Below are 23,172 nucleotides of genomic sequence, written 5' to 3' on the forward strand. Positions count from 1 at the left end.
AGAGATAGATAGATGGTAGGGACCCAGAAGAGAGATAAATTAAATGCAGGACCCAGAAGCAGGAAGAAGTTCTTGATACTGAGCACATTTACTTTTCTAATCTCAAATGGCTTTATTTCTCAGTTTTCTCGGGGAAGATAACAGGTAACTTAAGCTTGAAAGTACAGTGAATGGAAATGGACCTTGTTGACTGGGAAACAGGGATGAGGAGGAGAAATTATTCTCCTAGCATTATTTTTCTCTAAAAGGCATTAAAGCATCAAAGGAAGACAGACTTGCCTTGATAGTACTACTCAGTGAAGCAGCGTTTATTTACACCCGTGGATTCACTTCTTTATAAGCATAAGAACTAAATTAATATAGGACAGAAATATAAGACCCCACATAATGTGTAGATAGAAATATAAAATACACATAAAAATATACCAACATTTGATATGAAAGGAATATGAAAGATAAATTTGATATGTACTGGTAAAGAATTTGTGTCATTATTCCTAAAAATAGTTACTTTTTTGACATTATCTATACTCTACATACATATCATTCTCATTAGGCAATATATTTTAATTTTTATAACAAAGCACAGAGTGAATCCTGGTCTGGACAAGATGAAATGGACTCATCTCCCCCTCCTCCTCCCAGCTAAGCTCAATAATAAACCCTGGTAATAATTCAGGAAGCAGCAGAGAACTCTGAAAGGAGGAGGAGGAAAGTCAGCTGATCTGGGTGCCAGGATTGGAAGACCAACACTATGAAAGTTTATATTATGATGCATCCAGTAGAAGATGGTGATCCAGGTCTGATGTTTCCCCACTCCCAACTTAGCAATAAAAGGTGGTCCAGATGGGCTCATGCCTAACCTAGATCAAGAAAAAAATATTAAAAACAGGTGAGTCTGACAGATCCAGCATGGAAGATAAATCAATTGAATTTCTATTTACTAGCGATGGATATAAGGAAACCAAAATAAAAATGCAATACCATATACAATTCCTCCAAAGAAAATGATATACATAGAACAGAATGGGAAAAATATATATACAAACCATATAACGAAGAAGAGGCTAATCTCCAAAACATAAGAAACTCTTACAACTCAGTAGCAAATAAAAACCTAATAATGCAATGTAAAAAAGGGCTAAGGACTTGCATAGACATCTCTCCAAAGAAGACATGTAGTTTTCAATGTAACTAATCATCAGGGAAATGTGAATCAAAACTACAATGAGATATCACCTCATACCTGTAAGGATATCTATTATCAAAATAACTACAATAACAACAACAAAAGACAAGTGGTGGTGAGGATGTGGAGAAATTGGAGCCCTAGCCCATGTTAATGGCAGTGCAAAATGGTGAAGCTGCTATGGAAAACAGGATGAAATTTCCCCAAAAACTTAAAAGTTGAGCTACCCTATGATCTAACAATCCCTCTCTGTGTATTTATCTAAACTAATTGAAACCAGGGTCTTAAAGAGATATTGGTACTCCTTTGTTCATTGCAGCACTATTCACCATAATCCAAATGTGGAAACAAATTAAATGTCCATAGACAGATGAATGGATAAAGAAAATGTGGCATATACATATAACAGAATACTATTCAGCCTTTAAAAAGAAGGTAATTCTGGATTATGTGACAAATTGGATGAACCTTCAGGATACTACGCTATGTGAAATAAGTCAGGCACAGGAGACAAATACTGTATGATTCTACTTTTATGAAGTATCTAAAATTGTCAAATTCATAGAATCAAAGAGAGGAATGGTGTTTGCCAGGGGCTGGGGGGAGGTAAAAATGGGGAGTTGCTAATCAAGAATAAAGTTACAGTCAAGCAAGATGATTAAGCTCTAGAGATTTGCTGTGCAACATTGTACTTACAGTCTACAATAATAGATTGTACACTTAAAATATTGTTAAAAGGGTAGACCTTATGTTGTGTTCTTGTCACAATTAAAATCAAATTACATTAAGGTGCTTTGGAGACATCAACAAGCTTTTCCTGAAATTTACAGGTTAAACTAAACAATCTTGAGAAAGAAGAATAAAATGAAGATTTACTCCATATAAAATTAAACCTTATTGTATTGCTTCAGTAACCAAGGCAGTGTGGTACTGGCAAAGGTGACGACACATAGATTACTGGAACAGAATAGAGAACCCAGAAATATAACCACACTAATTTGCACAGTGCATTTTTTGCATGAACTTTTCATAACAGCTTTAATGAAATATAATTTATATACCATAAATTCACCCTTTAAAGTTTACAATTAGGTGGTGTTCATTATATTCACAGAGTTTTCAATCATCACTACTACCTAATTTTAAAACAACTGATTTTTGACAAAGATGCAAAAGCAATGCAGTGGAGGAAGTACAGTCGTTTCAATAAATACACCTTGACCTAAACATCTTACCTGTGTGAAAATTAACTCAAATCACATCATGGACTTTAATGTAAAATGGGAAACTATGAACTTTTAGAAAAAGAAAAAAAATGGGGGAAAATCTTCAGAATCTAGGACTAGGAAAATATTTCTTAGATTTGACAGCAAAAGCATGATGAGCCCTTAAACTGGACTTCATCTAAATTAAAAACTTTTGCCCAGTGAAAGACCTTGTTAAGTGGATGAAAAGACAAGCTACAGATGGAGAGAAAACATTTGCAAACCACATATCCAACAAAAGACTAATGTCTGGAATACGTAAAAACTTGACTCAATTAAAAAAGGATTTCATTAGATAATGGGTAAAATATATGAACAAATATTTCAGTGGCAAATTAACATGTGAAAATATGTGTAATATTATTAGTCATTAGGGAAATGCAAATTACAATAACCATGATGTATCACTACATAATTATCACAATCGCTGAAATGAAAAATAGTTATTACACCAAATGCTGATGATTCTGTGTGGAAACTGTCTCAATCATACATTATTGGTAGGAATGTAAAATGGTACAGCTTCTCAGGTTGCAGTATCTTATAAAACATAGAAACAGACTCACAGACTTAGAGAACAAACTTATGGTTACCAGAGGGGAAGGGTAGGGGAAGGGTAGTTCAGGAGTTTGGGATTGACATGTACACACTGCTGTTTTTAAAATAGATAATCAACAACGACCTACTGTACAGCACAGGGAATTCTGCTCTATATTACATAACAAGTTAAATGGGTAAAGAATTTAAAAAAGAATAAATACATTTATATGTATAACTGAATCACTTTGCTGTACACTTGAAATTAACACAACACTGGTAATCAACTATACTCTCCAAGGAATTAATGAGGGTGAAAAAAGCCAATCCCAAAATTCACATCTCATATGATTCATTTATATAAAATTCTTGAAATAATAAAATAGTAGAACAGGAGAACAAATTGGTGGCTGTCAGGAGTTAAGGAGACAAAGGGCAGGAGAAGTGGGTGTGGCTATAAAAGGGCCACATGAAGAAACCTTTTGGTTGTGGAAGAGTTCTGTATTATGACTATTAACATCAATAATCTAATTATCATGTTATACTATAGCTTAAAAATTATCACTGGGTAAACTTCTTAAAAGGAACACATGGGGCTTCCCTGGTGGCGCAGTGGTTGAGAGTCTGCCTGCCGATGCAGGGGACATGAGTTCGTGCCCCGGTCCGGGAAGATCCCACATGCTGCGGAGCGGCTGGGCCCGTGAGTCAAGGCCGCTGAGCCTGCACGTCCGGAGCCTGTGCTCTGCAACGGGAGAGGCCACAACAGTGAGAGGCCCGCGTACCGCAAAAAAAAAAAAAAAAAAAGGAACGCATGATCTGTCTATTATTTTGGACAATTGCATAGGTGTCTACAATTATCTCAAAATAAAAAGATTAATAATACTATTACTATTAATAAAAACACAGAATGGGAGGAAATGCAGGCCCTGGTCTTTTCATTCTGGAGTGTGCAATAAAGTGGAAAGAGGTTAAATGTGCATAAAAGATATTGAATACAAATAAATCTGAGGTGAGATATTTACTAGAGTAATATAGACTGTTCTGTGAAGTTATCAAGTCACTTCAGTGCACAGGAGCTGGGATACAGATTATGACTCATCTTTTACAGACTGGCAACCCTGGCCAAGTCCTTTAGCCTATTTGGAATTTATTTTCCTCATATGTGGAAGAATTATCCACCTGCTCTTCAGTTATCTGGATTACACAAGCCAAATTATATCGTATTCCTAAACATTTCAGTTTTCCTCGGCAATTAAATCTTTCCCATCTTCTAAACTTTCTAATGATATGTCTACTCATAGTGGAGCAATAATACCTCAGGGAAATTGAAGATGTGATCTGACACTAATGCTCTAAATTGTTTGAGTATTTGGATATTTAATCTCCATTCCAACAGTATGCCTACATATAACCAAGGGTTTAGGTAAAAAAGTGGAAAAAAGACAGTCTTCTCATTGTTAATATCGATTTTAGAAAGTTGGAGCTAAAGGAAATATCAAAAATTATTTATCTTAAACTCTTCATTTTAAATGTATGGAGACTGAAATCTAGAGATAAAGATGACTGACCCCATATCCCACATATTTAATGGTCCAGTAAGATAGAACAAGGCATGTTTTGTATTAGTTAGGAAGCTCCACTCTCTCTTATCTGAAACATCTGGAAAACATACCCATCTATGCCATGACAAGAGATAGAGTGAATTAATGTAACAGTTCTTACATCCTTTCTATTGAACAGGCATGCCTCACTCTGCTCACATTCCATTGGATAAAACAAGTAACACTACCATTTGGTCTCAACCAAGGGGATAAATAACTTCAACACCTCCTGTGTCTACTCAGAACGGAAAATGAAATCTCGCTGGAAATGCGGGTGATGAGAAAGACTGTTTGAGACCCACTATAAGTGAGTGATATCACTTATATGTGGAATCTAAAAAAAAATGATACAAATGAACTTATTTGCAAAACAGAAACAGACTCATAGACATAGAAAACTAATTCATGGTTACCAAAGGGGAAAGGGCGTGAGGGATAAGTTAGGAGTTTGGGATTAACATATACACACTACTCTATATAAAATAGATAACCAACAAGGGCCTACTGTATAACACAGGGAACTATACTCAATATTTTGTAGTTACCTATATGGGAAAAGAATCTGAAAAATTATATATATATATATATATATATATATATAAATATAATTGAATCACTTTGCTGTACACCTGAAATTAACAAGACATTGTAAATCAACTATACTTCAGTAAAAACAAACAAACAAACAAAATACAAAGAAAGCAATTCCCAAAGAAGTTAAGGAACTACAACAAGTATTGCACAAACTGTAAATGACAAACTATTCTTTGTAACCTTATCCACAATATTAAGATGCCTTACTAACTCCATGGAATTTCTTCTAGTATATTCCCTACCTTAGTCTTATTATCACTGAAGTTTATATGGATGTTATTCTGCTTCCATTAGAGAGAGAATAGTACCTGAATTCCATTAGCACCTTTGGCTTTTTATATAAACATTTTATGTAATATAAAATAGTTTTTATTAATTGATTATTTATTTGGGGTCATAAGGACCCTTGCAAGAGGCAGTTTAGTTCTCATGGCAAAACCCTATAAGTAACCAACTAGTATTAGCCTTATTTTAGATATGAGGAAACTGCATCTCAGAGATTAAGTGGAAGGTATTTGACAGGGTTTGGACTGTAGCCCAGGCTGATTGAATCCACAGCATGTTTCCAACCACTACCTTTAAACAAATAAACAAAAACCGTGTATTGCATTAATTTCATTCCTGTTGCATTAATTTGGGCACGCTTGTACAAGGCCAAGTACACGTGGTGACCCGCACACAAATCAGCACAGCCTGTCATGATGTGGCAGACCTTCTCATGTCAAACTGTCGTGTTCCAGTGGGAAACTTCAGGCCCCAGCATTTTCTATCTGTGGCTCTTTGAAACATTTTTTTTTAACTTTTACTCCAATGATGGCACGCTACTCAACCCCTAGAAAAATGAAATAAACAAATAAAAAATGCACTCTCAAGAATATATATTAGGATGTGAGTTGAATCCTTTTAAATTGACTGTGTATATGTCACTTCTTATTATGGGCCATTCCTCTAGTGGCGAGGTGTTTGTGATTCAGAAGTCCTCCCTGGGTTTCTTGAAACCCTATAGGCACATGACCATTTGTTTTGCCCCTGGATTAGGAGGCTTATGCCTCCCTAGATCCCTGAATCTGCATTATACAAAGATTCTATATTCTACCCAAAACATAGACTTATTAATTTAGCAAAACTAATATTGTTCCCCTGACTCCAAAATCAGAACATATTGTCTGACATGGGTGATGACAAGACAGAATATTTGAAATTAGAGCTTTCCTGAAAGAGCAATTCACCAACAGTTGCTATACTTATAGATGCTTGTTTTGCAAGTTTGAATTAAGCCAATACATTCAAAACATTTGTTTTCCAAACATAAATTCAGTTTAGAAACAAAAACTCTCTTAAAAGACTTGGATTTTTATCCTATAGTTACCAAGCCCAGAATATTTAAGATTTCCAGATGACTTAACCTCTCTGTGACTTGGTTTCTTTTTCTGTTATTGATTCTGCATATGGTAGAGATAAATATTTAGACTTAATGATCCAGAGAAGAGCCTGCACTATCACTTCTAAAATTGTCCTTTCTGTTTTGATGGAACTATTTGAATACCCTCAAAGTCTCTTCACAGTGTGAATTCATCCAAGACCTCAGGACATTTTCTTTCTTTAGATAAATGCTGGGCTAACCTGTAATGCTTTACTTCTCTTACACTCTATCAAAGGGTTTCTGAATTTGTTCACAGAGGAAAGTTTTGCAATGTGGGGAGATAATGAGCCTTGTTCTCTAGGACTCTAGTACCCAGTCTCACCCATGCTCCATCTCCCTCCCTTCTGTTCCTCAGGTGCCACCCCAGATCCTGAATCCAGGGCTGGAAGAGCACGTTGCTCTTGCCAAAACTGTGTGTTGGCCGCTGCCATCACACAGGTGGCAGTAGAGGACTAAGCTGAAGCCAGCAGCCTTTGCTGTTCCATTTTCACAAGCCTGGTGCTGCAGCCCTGAGAGCCTCAGGACGGCCACGGCAGCAGAGGGGTGTGTGAAAGCCCTGCTAACTGAGACGAGTGCCATCATGCTCCTGCCAGCCCCGCCTGGAATAGTTCTAAAGGCAAATAACTTGTCTGAGGTGCAGTCAGAGTCAATGTGACGGGTTGAGCCAATTCCGCTTCTGTTGATTCAGCAAGCATTTATTTTCTTTTCTGTATCTTAACAATTTGCATCAATTTTTATCTAAATAATTTATCACTCTACTGCATTTTCTTATCCCTTTAAGGAACATCATCGTCTTTTCAGGGAAAGTGCTTTTTCAAAAGGAAGGAAAGGAAGAAGGAAGGGAGGATGGAAGAGAGAGAAGCAGTCAGAGAGGGACGGAAGGAGGGACTGGCCTTTCATTCATGCTTGATAGATTGAGTTCTTGGACCGAATTCATTACTGCATTGTAATGTTATACGTTCACAGGGTTGCCAAGTAGTGGTGTTATTCCACAGTGCCTTTTACTTTATGAATCCATGCAACTTGCTTTGTCCAATAGAATATTACCACTACTTAACACAAGTAGAGGCTTGGGATGTGCTTGTGTGGTTGGATTGGCCCTCTCATGCACTGTCATCACCATGAGGAGACACACCCTTGGATCATCGTTTGCCTTTCAACCCAGATCTCAGATAGGATACACGAAGCACACCAAAAGCTGATGTGCAGTCTGGATCCAAGCTTTACTGGACCAAGCCTAGATCAGCTAACGCCCAACTAACACACACACTGAAGAGTGAAATAAATAAACATAGGTTGTGTTAATTCTTTGATATATTGTTGTTATTGTAAACCAGCTTTATTATGGCAAGTCAACTGATAAAATGTCCCTCATTGATTGAGAACTCAGTTGATACTTTATTTACTTATATCTTGATAAATTCCTGTTAATTAAATTAAGTAAAATACTGATGCTCTCATTGTGCTGGATATAAAGGTGACTGGCATATGTGTTATGTCTTCAAGAATCTTAATCGTCAGCTAGGACACATAAGCCATACATGTATATAGATAAAATGTGCAGAAGAATGTAATGTGTCATGAGGTTCCTCCCAGTGAAATTTTACAGTGTGACTAAGGAAGTTTTTGTGACTATATGAAAGCACCTGAGTGAAACTTTGAAAGCAGACAGAATTTCAGCAATCAGAAATAAAATAAATCTTGTAAAGGATGGAACTAAACATTCTGGAAAAAGAGAAGGGCTTTTATAGACAGATACCTTAAAAAAAAAAACTCAAGGGAAGTCACTCAATGAAAATTCTACTTGTGCTAGTGTGTGGAATAAATAAAAGTATCATGGAACAAAGATGGAAATATTGATTGACAATCCCAGCATTGTTAGTTTAAAACAACAACAAAAAAATGATTTCCTTCATTAGGACAATGAAGAGCCATTTCAGTTTTCTGAGAAGGTGAGTGAACTCATTCTTTATGTATTGAGATAAAAGAGTTTTAGGCATGACACACAATATTAGGCTAAAATTCTCTGTGGAAAGTAGAAGAGAAATACAAATTCAAAGGCATCAAGATATTTAAAATTTCTAACTGTTAATGAAGAAAAGCATATCATATTTTAAATGTATAGATAGCAAATTACTATGATATTCAAAATCTATTACATAGATTTTAAAAAGTGATGTAACAAGTTTTCTTTGTTTTTTTCTCAGTGTCAATTTTTACAGTGTGGATGTTATGTCCTTGCAACTAATTAAACTATAGTTGAAACATTTTAGGTATAAACTTCCTTTCTGTAAGGGAATATGGTACTATCCAAGAATTAGGGGGTAGTAAAACAAAAAGATTTGAAGACCACCACTTGTCCCTTTTACAAAGGGATGAAAAGACATGAAACTATTTTCCTTATCTTATAAATTTTGGAAATGCTATGTGAATAATGCATCCCCTGCCTTTACAATGTACATTAGCATTTTTAAGTTTACAGAAGTTACTAAATTTATTTGACCACAGACCTTCCTCCTGCTTTTTTTTCCAAATGATGATTATTAATATTCAGTGCAGGCAGTTTTCTATAAGGTACAATCCAAAGAAACATTTTAAAGTGTATGTGATCAACAATTACTTAATCTGGCTATATATGGATGAAGATTACATTGGGGATTTGGGACAAAAAACAAATATTTCTGACTCTTACAATGTTTAAAATTTTATTGTAGTCCTAGAAATATTGATTGATAACACTTTGGAATTTTGAATACCTAGTTAAGGATGAGCTTTATGAAGTAGAAACAGAGAAGCCATATGTTTCAGAACCCAACATTGAGATTAATTTGATCAATAAAGGAAAAACAGAGGAGAAATGACTGAGGCAAGGAAATGAAGGAAGTTCCTGCAATAAGAATGTTCAGAAATAATGATTTGAAATAAAAGTGGTTTGAGGAGAAGAAAAGATAAAAAATTAGGAATGCTATTTGGGTCACTGATATTTTTAAAGGGTTACAATTTTTTTTTTTTTTCATCTGGTTTGTGAGCCAAAACAATTCCATTTTCCCATAGCTTAAGATTCCAGTTGTTACGAACTCAGGTCTGGCTACTCACGGCTGGAAAATCAATACCCGAGAGAGAGGCAGTTGCTGGTAGAAAGGAAATTTGCTTTTAATCAGAATGCTGGCAATCTGGGGAGAAGGCAGACTCATGTCTCCCAAAAATCAACTGTGAAGATTCTGCTCAGCCATGAAAGATTTTAAAAGGAAAGAGGGAAGTAATCTCAATCATTGAGATGGTGGGGGTTCAGAGTCCTCACTGTCCCCCACTATGTTCAGGCTTGTTGACTCCTTGTGACCTTTCTTTAGATGTTGTCTTTTTCACACAGTTTGTTTGGGAGATTTCTGAAGGGGAAGCTAGGGAAGAGATCTGGTCATCTGCTCATTACAGTCTTCATTCCTACTTCTTTGATCTATGGGAAGAACCAACAGGTGGGGCAAGGTATTGTGTGATCAAAAGATGTAAAAGGTATACTAGGGCCAGAGATGAGTAGAGCAAGGGGGTGCCTGATTTAAAAGTTACAATGTAACTTTGCTTAAAATGACAAGAAAAGTGGTTTCCTGCTGAGGGTGGTTTCCTGAAAAGAGCAGCTTACACAATTGTTTGGTAACTAAAATATCCTCTAGTTAATATCTCTGGAATGTAATTCAGAGTAACTTTTCTAATGAAGGAGATATAAATCATATGTATGTGCTTTAAAATTAAATATTATGTTCCAAGTTATTTAAAATATATTTATTTTTTATGATAGAACTACAGAAACATGTAGATATGGAAAATCATAAGTAAAGTAACACAACAGATAAACATAACAAGAACAAAGAAAGAAAATCCAGGGAACATGAGAACACTTATAAAAATGAAATTATACCTTCAGAAAGATTCAAAAGTCTTTATTTTACTATTTTCTAGATAGTAAAATAAAAGTTTAAAAACAGAAGAAAAGGGGCTTCCCTGGTGGCGCAGTGGTTAAGAATCCACCTGCCAATGCAGGGGACATTTGTTTGATCCCTGGTCCAGGAAAATCCCACATGCCGCGGAGCCACTAAGCCCATGAGCCACAACGACAGAGCCTGTGCTTTAGAGCCCATAAACCACAGTGACTGAGCCCACGTGCCACAACTCCTGAAGCCCGTGTGCCTAGGCCCCATGCTCCACAACAAGAGAACCCACTGCAGTGAGAAGCCCGTGCACTGCAGCGAAGAGTAGCCCCCACTAGCCACAACTAGAGAAAACCCGCATGCAGCAACGAAGACCCAAAGCAGCCAAAAATAAATAAATAATAAATAAATAAATTTATTAAAATAAACAGAAGAAAAATAATCTTCTATGAAAAATCAGAGAATGAGAAATTAAAATTATGATTACTTACATTAAAAAATTTGTTGGGCTTCCCTGGTGGCGCAGTGGTTGAGAGTCCGCCTGCCAATGCAGGGGACACGGGTTCGTGCCCCGGTCCGGGAAGATCCCACATGCCGCGGAGCGGCTGAGCCCGTGAGCCATGGCCGCTGAGCCTGCGCGTCCAGAGCCTGTGCTCCGCAGCGGGAGAGGCCACAACAGTGAGAGGCCTGCGTAACGCAAAAAAAAAAAAAAAAAAAAAAAATTTGTTAAGATTTTTCATCAACTAATTCTCAAGTTCTTTGAGACCCCTCACCATCCCCCACTCCTCCACCTTTCTAACAGCCCCCTTCACCTTAGGCACCAAAATGCTTATTCACACCTCTTTGTTGATATTTTTTACACTGCTACATTTTATAAAGCAGCGTTCTCTTAGATTTCCTTCTACTTCTCTAATTTCTCATGCTCTTCCTCTTTGGTAATTCAAACTTATTTTCCCTACCCAGTATAGGTATTAACATTCCCCAACTTTATGACACAGTATTCTCTCTATCAGTAGTATCTTTTCTCTTTAGCTCTCAGACTTTCTACCTTAGGGTATATCAACTCGTCAGTCCTCTGTAATAATACAGTCCACAGAAATTTGATTTCCTTTTCTTTCTACAATACATCATGCTGGTTCATCACCTTGGTGATATTAGGCTGATTGAACCTGGTGAGCAGAAAGCAGTAACACTTCTAGACATAGTGGTAAGATATTTGCTTCTAAGAAAGTGGGAAATAAATTCCATAAAAATTCAGGGGGCTTCCTCCTCAGTGAAATTTCTAAGGATCCAGTGAGGTAGAGCATGCCAAGGTATTTCTTCTAAGGTGAAGAAGAAATCTTCTGGCATATGGCCCCTTCTAAAGGCCAAAACAAGACAAAACATCTAGTGGAACTCTTTGGATTTTAGAGGCACCATATTTCTCATTAGGGTGTGTGACTCTGGTCCATTACCAAGTAACTCAAAAACCTGCTAGTTTTTAATGGAGCCACTTGGTATATGATAGAGATGGCCTGTACTTGGGTCATATGATCCAGTAGATCATATGGTCATATGGTGTTTGAAGGGACAATGACAGATAGGGATATTGCATGGTGCTTTCTGCAGGTCCCTATGGGTGAACAACAGCATACTCCTTTAGTATTTTGGATCAAAGCCTTGACATACTCTGGATAACTACTCTCCTTTTGAGAAAAAGCTCTTGGGTTCCTACTGGACCATTGTAGTGATTGAACACTTAACCATGGGCCACCAAGTAACCATGTGATCTGAGTTGCCCTTCATGAACAGGGTGTTGTCTGATCCACCAAACTATCAGTTTGGGCGTGCACATCAGCACTCCAATAGCACTTGAACAGGCACTGAGTTACCTGTTAAATTTCATGAAGAAGTGGCACAATTTCCCCTTATCTTCTCTCTCCCAGCCTGTCCTAAGGCCTCACGAGGAGTTTCCCACAGTCTGTTGACAGAGGAAGAGAACACGGGTTTTATTTACAGATGGTTCTGCACTATAGGTCGGCACCACCCCAAAGTGGTGCCCATTTCTTTGACATCCCTGAAGGACAGAAATGAAAAGAAATCCTCCCAGTAGGTTGGACTTTAAGCACACTTGTTTTTGTTTTTGCCTTTGTCTCAAAGCAGAAATGACCAGGTACTAATTTTGGTAGCTGTGGGAGGAGGTGAAAAAGGCAAAGCGTCTTCAGGAGGCCAAGGTCAGTACACCTAGAAGAGTCACAGATGCTGGCTATAGGGAACAAAACTACACAGGCACTCAGGAAGCATGTACAGGAATGATAAAAGGATCATAGGGGATTTGGGCAGAGTAATAACAGTGTCTTCACCAAGTACAAATCTTATTTTATAACTTTTCCTGAACGTAAAACAATCTATAGGACTTAGTCTATTGAAGAATAAAAATTTAAACCACTGATTTATATATATATATATATATATATATATATATATATATATATATATATTTCTATCATATACCAAGCTCCCATATATGTGTGGATCCATCTATCTACATGTTTTTCTTGTCACAAATGTGACACTGTTTTAATTACTGTAGGTTTAAGATGCCTGCTAGCATATATCATCAATAGAGTCTTCACCTTCAAAATTATCTTTTCAATTCTTGAGCCTTTAATTTTTCATATTAATGCAAGGTCAATTTCTCATTTTCACTGCACTGTGCTATTAGGATTTTAGTAGGAATGCCACTGGATTTGTAGATTAATTGACATCTTTGCAACACTGAGCCTTTCTATTCATACACATTGCCTACTATTTCACTTATGCAGGTGTTCTTTTATTTTTTTCAACAGGTTGTACCATCATCTCTAAGAACATCTTGTTTCTATCTTTTCAGATTGGTTTTAAATACTAAAGTTTTGTTGCTATTTTGAATAGTTTACCTTTTTATAATGAGATTTTACTCCCTTTGCGGTATTGTATACAGATGGTATTAAATTTTTTTAATTTTATTTATTTATTTTATTTTATTTTTTTTGTGTGGTACACGGGCCTCACACTGTTGTGGCCTCCCCCATTGTGGAGCACAAGTTCCGGATGCTCAGGCTCAGCAGCCATGGCTCACGGGCCCAGCTGCTCTGTGGCATGTGGGATCCCCCGGACTGGGACACGAACCCGTGTCCCCTTCATCGGCAGGCAGACTCCCAACCACTGCACCACCAGGGAAGCCCAAATTTTTAAATGTGGATTTTATATAACAATTCTCATGAACTCCTTGATTATTTCTAATCGATTATAAATTCTATCAGATTTTTAATGTAAATATTATATTAGGTATAGTAAAGGTAAAGTGATGTAGCTTCTTCATTTCCATTTTTATATCTCTTGTTTTTCTTTGTTTATTTACTTAAAGAACATTCAGAAGTTTGAAATTAAGTAGGTTTAGATATTTCTCTTCAATTCCCACTTAGCTAAGGATAATTTTTACTGTGAATGGGTGTTGGCTCTTATTGAATTATTTTTATATATCCATTGAAATACTTGTATAATTATTCCTCATAAGTATATTGACATGGCTTTACATTAATATATTTTTAAATGGTAAACCACTATTTTCTGTTTCTTCAGTGAATCTTACCTGGCATTTTTAAAATTCATTAATTTTCATGACAATTTATTTACAAATTTGTCATTTGCTTTAAATTAGAAAATAAACATTTATTGTTCTACTTTTAAAGCAAACTGATTTTGAAGGATAACTAACAAACAGAAAATTATACAAAATATTAGTATACACATCTCATTAAATTTTTGTAAACTCACCGATGCCATCACCACTCAGTTCAAGAAACAAAACAGGATCAGAACTTCACAGCTCCTTTTGTTTTTCATTCCATTCAGTATCCCCTTCATGGGGAATCACTATGCTTATTTTTAACATCAAATATTAGTTTTGCCTTCTTTTTTTAACTTAATAAAAATATTTGTAGCACATGTTTTTATCTCATGACTGGCTTCTATTATTCACCCTTATTTGTAAGATTCATTCATTCATTCTTATACTTTGGAAATGTAATTTGCTCACTTTTATTTTTGTATGAATATACATTGAATGAGTATATTTCAATTTATTTATTTTACCATGATAAACATCTGAATTGTATCTAGTTTTTGGTCATTGCTAAAATATAAATATTGCTGCCATAGTTTTGTCTATTTTTCACTTACAGGTGAAATTAAATGAGCAGATCTTAAGTGTATTATTCAAATAACTTTGACAAATGTGCACCCCACAGAACCAACACCCCAGTTGTAATATAGAACATTTCATCATTCCTGAAAGATTCTTGTGTACCCTTTCAATCAATTCCCCCTTGATGGAGAGCCACTCTTCTGATATCTACCAGTATAAATCATTTCCATCTATATTTAAATATTTTATAAATAAAATCAGAGTAGGTACCCTTGTGCCTGACTTCTTTCATTCATCATGTTTATGAAGCTCATTCATGTTATTACCTATGCAGTTCCTTATTTTTTTTCCATTGCTGAGTAACATTTCATTGTATGACTATACTTCAGTTTAGTTATCCATTCTACTCTTGGTTATTTCATGTTTTGACTATTGTGAAATAAGCCACTACCAAAATTGTATGTGTGTGATTTTAAAATATGCTTTTATTACCCTTTAATAAATTTAAAATGGGGAATATCTGGGTTGAGGTGCAACTGACTGTATGTTGTGTTTAATTGTATAAGAAAGTACAAACCATTTTCAAAAAGGAATTGTACATATTCCCACCAGTGATATCTGAGACTTTAAGATTCTCTATATCTGTACCAATATTTGCTGATGTTAGGGTGTTAATTTTAGTTAGTGTTTTGCATTTTTCTACCTCAAAGGTATAAGGACATTATACTCTGTTTTATACAAGAAGGTTTATAATCCAAGCTTTCACATTTAAGTTTACAATCCATTTCAAATTAATTTTTGTGAATGGTGTAAAGCAAAAGTTAAGGTTCATTATTTTCCACACATTTATTTAGTTGTTCAATATTATGTGTTAAAAAGAATTTCCCCATTGATTTATCTTGACACTTTTGTTGAAAATAAATTGGTCTGTTGGGATTCTTTATACTGTTTCATTAGTCTTTATTTCTATCTTCATGGTTGCAGCTTTGTAATAAGTGCTGTAATCAGGTAGTGTAAGTCCTCTTAATGTTATTCTTATTTTTCTTCATTGTTTTGGCTAACCTATTTCTATTGTATTTTCCTGTAAATTTTTAGAATTACATTGTTAACTGTCATCAAAACAAGCAAACAAAGAAATCAACCAAACAAACCACACTCTGCTGAGTGTTGATAGGGATTGCATTGAATTTAGGAAGAACTAGATCTTAATAAGTTTATATCTTCATTTATTTAGATTTTCATAATTACTCAAAATACTTTGTTGTTTTTCATGTACAATTTTACAAACCTTTTGTTACATGTATTTTAAGTACCTTATGCTTCTGATGTCATAAAATGTTTTTATTTTATTTTCTAATTTTTTGCTGATAGTGTACAAAGATAGAATTGATTGTATTTATTCTTTTTTTTTTGCTTTATAACAAATTTAATCAGTTATACATATACATATGTTTCCATATCCCCTCCCTTTTGCGTCTCCCTCCCACCCTCCCTATCCCACCTCTCCAGGTGGTCACAAAGCACCGAGCTGATCTCCCTGTGCTATGCAGCTGCTTCCCACTAGCTATCTAACTTACGTTTGGTAGTGTATATATGTCCATGCTGCTCTTTCACTTTGTCACAGCTTACCCTTCCCCCTCCCCATATCCTCAAGTCCATTCTCTAGTAGGTCTGTGTCTTTATTCCTGTCTTACCCCTAGGTTCTTCATGACATTTTTTTTTCTTAAATTCCATATATATGTGTTAGCATACTGTATTTGTCTTTCTCTTTCTGACTTACTTCACTCTGTATGACAGACTCTAGGTCTATCCACCTCATTACAAATAGCTCAATTTCATTTCTTTTTATGGCTGAGTAATATTCCATTGTATATATGTGCCACATCTTCTTTATCCATTCATCCAATGATGGACAGTTAGGTTGTTTCCATCTCCGGGCTATTGTAAATAGGGCTGCTATGAACATTTTGGTACATGTCTCTTTTTGAATTATGGTTTTCTCAGGGTATATGCCCAGTAGTGGGATTGCTGGGTCATATGGTAGTTCTATTTGTAGTTTTTTAAGGAACCTCCATACCGTTCTCCATAGCGGCTGTACCAATTCACATTCCCACCAGCAGTGCAAGAGTGTTCCCTTTTTTCCACACCGTCTCCAGCATATATTGTTTCTAGATTTTTTGATGATGGCCATTCTGACTGGTGTGAGATGATATCTCATTGTAGTTTTGATTTGCATTTCTCTAATGAGTAAAGATGTTGAGCATCCTTTCATGTGTTTGTTGGCAGTCTGTATATCTTCTGTGGAGAAATGTCTATTTAGGTCTTCTGCCCATTTTTGGATTGGGTTGTTTGCTTTTTTGTTATTGAGCTGCATGAGCTGCTTATAAATTTTGGAGATTAATCCTTTGTCAGTTGCTTCATTTGCAAATATTTTCTCCCATTCTGAGGGTTGTCTTTTGGTCTTGTTTATGGATTCCTTGGCTGTGCAAAAGCTTTTAAGTTTCATTAGGTCCCATGTGTTTATTTTTGTCTTTATTTCCATTTCTCTAGGAGGTGGGTCAAAAAGGATCTTGCTGTGATTTATGTCATAGAGTGTTCTGCCTATGTTTTCCTCTAAGAGTTTGATAGTGTCTGGCCTTACATTTAGGTCTTTAATCCATTTTGAGCTTATTTTTGTGTATGGTGTTAGGGAGTGATCTAATCTCATACTTTTACATGTCCCTATCCAGTTTTCCCAGCACCACTTATTGAAGAGACTGTCCTTTCTCCACTGTACATTCCTGCCTCCTTTATCAAAGATAAGGTGACCATATGTCCGAGGGATTAACTCTGGGCTTTCTATCCTGTTCCATTGATCTATCTTTCTGTTTTTGTGCCAGTACCATACTGTCTTGATTACTGTAGCTTTGTAATATAGTCTGAAGTCAGGGAGCCTGATTCCTCCAGCTCCGTTTTTTGTTCTCAAGATTGCTTTGGCTATTCGGGGTCTTTTGTGTTTCCATACAAATTGTGAAACTTTTTGTTCTAGTTCTGTGAAAAATGCCAGTGGTAGTTTGATAGGGATTGCATTGAATCTGTAGATTGCTTTGGGTCGTAGAGTCATTTTCACAATGTTGATTCTTCCAATCCAAGAACATGGTACATCTCTCCGTCTATTTGTATCATCTTTAATTTCTTTCATCAGTGTCTTATAATTTTCTGCATACAGGTCTTTTGTCTCCTTATGTAGGTTTATTCCTAGATATTTTATTCTTTTTGTTGCAATGGTAAATGGGAGTGTTTCCTTGATTTCACTTTCAGATTTTTCATCATTAGTATATAGGAATGCCAGAGATTTCTGTGCATTAATTTTGTATCCTGCAACTTTACCAACTTCATTGATTAACTCTAGTAGTTTTCTGGTAGCCTCTTTAGGATTCTCTGTGTATAGTATCATGTCATCTGCAAACAGTGACAGCTTTACTTCTTCTTTTCCAATTTGGATTCCTTTTATTTCCTTTTCTTCTCTGATTGCTGTGGCTAAAACTTCCAAAACTATGTTGAATAAGAGTGGTGAGAGTGGGCAACCTTGTCTTGTTCCTGATCTTAGTGGAAATGGTTTCAGTTTTTCACCATTGAGGACGAAGCTGGCTGTGGGTTTGTCATTTATGGCCTTTATTATGTTGAGGAAAGTTCCCTCTATGCCTACCTTCTGCAGGGTTTTTATCATAAATGGGTGTTGAATTTTGTCGAAAGCTTTCTCTGCCTCTATTGAGATGATCATATGGTTTTTCTCCTTCAATTTGTTAATATGGTGTATCACGTTGATTGATTTGCGTATATTGAAGAATCCTTGCATTCCTGCAATGAACACCACTTGATCATGGTGTATGGTCCTTTTAATGTGGTGTTGGATTCTGTTTGCTAGTATTTTGTTGAGGATTTTTGCATCTATGTTCATCAGTGATATTGGCCTGTAGTTTTCTTTCTTTGTGACATCCTTGCCTGGTTTTGGTATCAAAGTGATGGTGGCCTCGTAGAATGAGTTTGGGAGTGTTCCTCCCTCTGCTATATTTTGGAAGAGTTTGAGAAGGATAGGTGTTAGCTCTTCTCTAAATGCTTGATAGAATTCGCCTGTGAAACCATCTGGTCCTGGGCTTTTGTTTGTTGGAAGATTTTTAATCACAGTTTCAATTTCAGTGCTTGTGATTGGTCTGTTCATATTTTCTATTTCTTCCTGATTCAGTCTTGGCAGGTTGTGCATTTCTAAGAATTTGTCCATTTCTTCCCGGTTGTCCATTTTATTGGAATAGAGTTGCTTATAGTAATCTCTCATAATCTTTTGTATTTCTGCAATGTCAGTTGTTACTTCTCCTTTTTCATTTCTAATTCTATTGATTTGAGTCTTCTTCCTTTTTTTCTTGATGAGTCTGGCTAATGGTTTATCAATTTTGTTTATCTTCTCAAAGAACCAGCTTTTAGTTTTATTGATCTTTGCTATCGTTTCCTTCATTTCATTTTCATTTATTTCTGATCTGATTTTTATGATTTCTTTCCTTCTGCTAACTTTGGGATATTTTTGTTCTTCTTTCTCTAATTGCTTTAGGTGCAAGGTTAGGTTGTTTATTTGAGATGATTCTTGTTTCTTAAGGTGGGATTGTATTGCTCTAAACTTCCCCCTTAGAACTGCTTTTGCTGCGTCCGATAGGTTTTGGGTCGTCGTGTCTCCATTGTCATTTGTTTCTAGGTATTTTTTAATTTCCCCTTTGATTTCTTCAGTGATCACTTCGTTATTAAGTAGTGTATTGTTTAGCCTCCATGTGTTTGTATTTTTTACAGCTCTTTTCCTGTAATTGATATCTACTCTCATAGCATTGTGGTCGGAAAAGATACTTGATACAATTTCAATTTTCTTAAATTTACCAAGGCTTGATTTGTGACCCAAGATATGATCTATCCTGGAGAATGTTCCATGAGCACTTGAGAAAAATGTGTATTCTGCTGTTTTTGGATGGAATGTCCTATAAATATCAATTAAATCCATCTTGTTTAATGTATCATTTAAAGCTTGTGTTTCCTTATTTATTTTCATTTTGGATGATCTGTCCATTGGTGAAAGTGGGGTGTTAAAGTCCCCTACTATGAGTGTGTTACTGTCGATTTCTCCTTTTACGGCTGTTAGTATTTGCCTTATGTATTGAGGTGCTCCTATGTTTGGTGCATAAATATTTACAATTGTTATATCTTCTTCTTGGATCGATCCCTTGATCATTATGTAGTGTCCTTCTTTGTCTCTTCTAGTAGTCTTTATCTTAAAGTCTATTTTGTCTGATATGAGAATTGCTACTGCAGCTTTCTTTTGGTTTCCATTTGCATGGAATATCTTTTTCCATCCCCTTACTTTCAGTCTGTATGTGTCTCTAGGTCTGAAGGGGGTCTCTTGAAGGCAGCATATATATGGGTCTTGTTTTTGTATCCATTCAGCCAATCTGTGTCTTTTGGTGGGAGCATTTAGTCCATTTACATTTAAGGTAATTATCGATATGTATGTTCCTATTCCCATTTTCTTAATTGTTTTGGGTTCGTTATTGTAGGTCTTTTCCTTCTGTTGTGTTTCTTGCCTAGAGAAGTTCCTTTAGCATTTGTTGTAAAGCTGGTTTGGTGGTGCTGAACTCTCTCCACTTTTGCTTGTCTGTAAACGTTTTAATTTCTCCATCAAATCTGAATGAGATCCTTGCTGGGTAGAGTAATCTTGCTTGCAGGTTTTTCTCCTTCATCACTTTAATTATGTCCTGCCACTCCCTTCTGTCTTGTAGAGTTTCTGCTGAGAAATCAGCTGTTATCCTGATGGGGATTCCCTTGTGTGTTATTTGTTGTTTTTGCCTTGCTGCTTTTAATATGATTTCTTTGTGTTTAATTTTTGACAGTTTGATTAATATGTGTCTTGGCGTATTTCTTCTTGGATTTATTCTGTATGTGACTCTCTGTGCCTCCTGCACTTGATTAACTATTTCCTTTCCCATATTAGGGAAGTTTTCAACTATAATCTCTTCAAATATTTTCTCAGTCCCTTTCTTTTTCTCTTCTTCTTCTGGAACCCCTATAATTCAAATGTTGGTGCGTTTAATGTTGTCCCAGAGGTCTCTGAGACTGTCCTCTGTTCTTTTCATTCTTTTTTCTTTATTTTGCTCTGCATCAGTTATTTCCACTCTTTTCTCTTCCACCTCACTTATCCTTTCTTCTGCCTCAGTTATTCTGCTATTGATCCCATCTAGAGTATTTTTTATTTCATGTATTGGATTTTTAATCGATGCTTGATTCATCTTTAGTTCTTCTAGGTCCTTGTCAACTGTTTCTTGCATTTTGAGTATTCTATTTCCAAGATTTTGGATCTTGGAAATAGAATCTTGGATCATCTTTACCATCATTATTCTGAATTCTTTTTCAGGTAGACTGCCTATTACCTCTTCATTTGTTAGGTCTGGTGGGTTTTTATCTTGCTCCTTCTCCTGCTGTGTGTTTTTCTGTCTTCTCATTTTGCTTATGTTACTGTGTTTGGGGTCTCCTTTTTGCAGGCTGCTGGTTCGTAGTTCCCGTTGTTTTTGGTGTCTGTCCCCAGTGGCTAAGGTTGGTTTAGTGGGTTGTGTAGGCTTCCTGGTGGAGGGGACTAGTGCCTGTGTTCTGGTGGATGAGGCTGGATCTTGTCTTTCTGGTGGGCAGGTCCACGTCTGGTGGTGTGTTTTGGGGTGTCTGCGGACTTTTTATGATTTTAGGCCACCTCTCTGCTATTGGGTGGCGTTGTGTTCCTGTCTTGCTGCTTTTTTGGCATAGGGTGTCCAGCACTGTAGCTTGCTGGTCGTTGAGTGAAGCTGGGTGCTGGTGTTGAGATGGAGATCTCTGGAAGATTTTTGCCGTTTGATATTATGTGGAGCTGGGAGGTCTCTTGTGGACCAGTGTCCTGAAGTTGGCTCTCCCACCTCAGAGGCACAGCACTGACTCCGGGCTCCTCAATTTGGGATGATGTGTTGTCTATTCATGTGTTCCACAGATGCAGGGTACATCAAGTTGATTGTGGAGCTTTAATCCACTGCTTCTGAGGCTGCTGGGAGAGGTTTCCCTTTCTCTTCTTTGTTCTCACAGCTCCTGGGTCTCAGCTTTGGATTTGGCCCCGCCTCTGCGTGTAGGTCGCCGGAGGGCATCTGTTCTTCGCTCAGACAGGACAGGGTTAAAGGAGCAGCCTCTTCGGGGACTCTGGCTCACTCAGGCCGGGCGGGAGGGAGGGGCACGGAGTGCGGGGCGAGCCTGCAGCGGCAGAGGTCGGCGTGACGTTGCACCAGCCCAAGGCGTGCCGTGCGTTCTCCCAGGGAAGCCGCCCTGGATCCCGGGACCCCGGCAGTGGCGGGCTGCACAGGCTCCCGGAAGGGCGGTGTGGGCAGTGACCTGCGCTCGCACACAGGCTTCTTGGCGGCGGCAGCAGCAGCCCCAGCATCCCACGCCCGTCACTGGGCTCCGCGCTTTCAGTCGCGACTCGCGCCCGTCTGTGGAGCCCCTTTAAGCAGCGCTCTTAATCCCCTCTCCTCGCGCACCAGGAAACCAACAGGGAAGAAAATGTCTCTTGCCTCTTCGGCAGCTCCAGAGTTTTCCCGGACTCCCTCCGGGCTAGCTGTGGCACATTAGCCCCCTTCTGGATGAGTTCTCGCCGCCAGCCCCAGTCCTCTCCCTGCGCTCTGACCGAAGCCCGAGCCTCAGCTTCCAGCACGGCGCGCCCCGGCGGGTGAGCAGACAAGCCTCTCGGGCTGGTGAGTGCCGCTCGGCACCAATCCTCTGTGTGGGGATCTCTCCTGTTTGCCCTACCCAGGTATGTGGGTTGTTTCTTGCCTTTTGGGAGGTCTGGAGTCTTCTGCCAGCGTTCAGTAGGTGTTCTGTAGGAGTTGTTCCACGTGTAGCTGTATTTCTGGTGTATCCGTGGGGAGGAAGGTGATCTCTGCGTCTTACTCTTCCGCCATCTTACCCGGAAGTCTGTATGTATTTATTCTTTTAGAGTTTATTCACAAAGTACACTGAATGAAAAAAAAATGTAACATCTTTGTTGGGGAATGATTTGCATACAATAAACTGCACATATTTAAAATATACAATTTGATGTTTTGATATATGCATACACTCATGAAGCCATTGCCAAGATACATTACCCCTAAAAGTTTCCTTATTGACCTTTCCATTCCCTGCCTCTCCTTCCTCCATGTCCCACTACTCCACATATAACCACCAATTTGCTTTTTTGTCACCATATATTACTTTGTACTTCCTAGAATTTGATATGAAAGAAATTGTCCAATACACATTATTTTTTAACCCTGCTTCTTTTACTCAGTCTAATTATTTTGAGATTCATCCATGTTATTGTATGTATAAGTAAATCCTTCTTTTAGGTTGCTAAGTAGTATTTTATTGTACATGTATATCATAATTTGTTTAACAACTCAGCTATTG

The sequence above is a fragment of the Mesoplodon bidens genome (genome assembly GCF_964165515.1).
Source record: "Mesoplodon bidens genome assembly, chromosome: 8".
Taxonomy (NCBI): Eukaryota; Metazoa; Chordata; class Mammalia; order Artiodactyla; family Ziphiidae; genus Mesoplodon; species Mesoplodon bidens.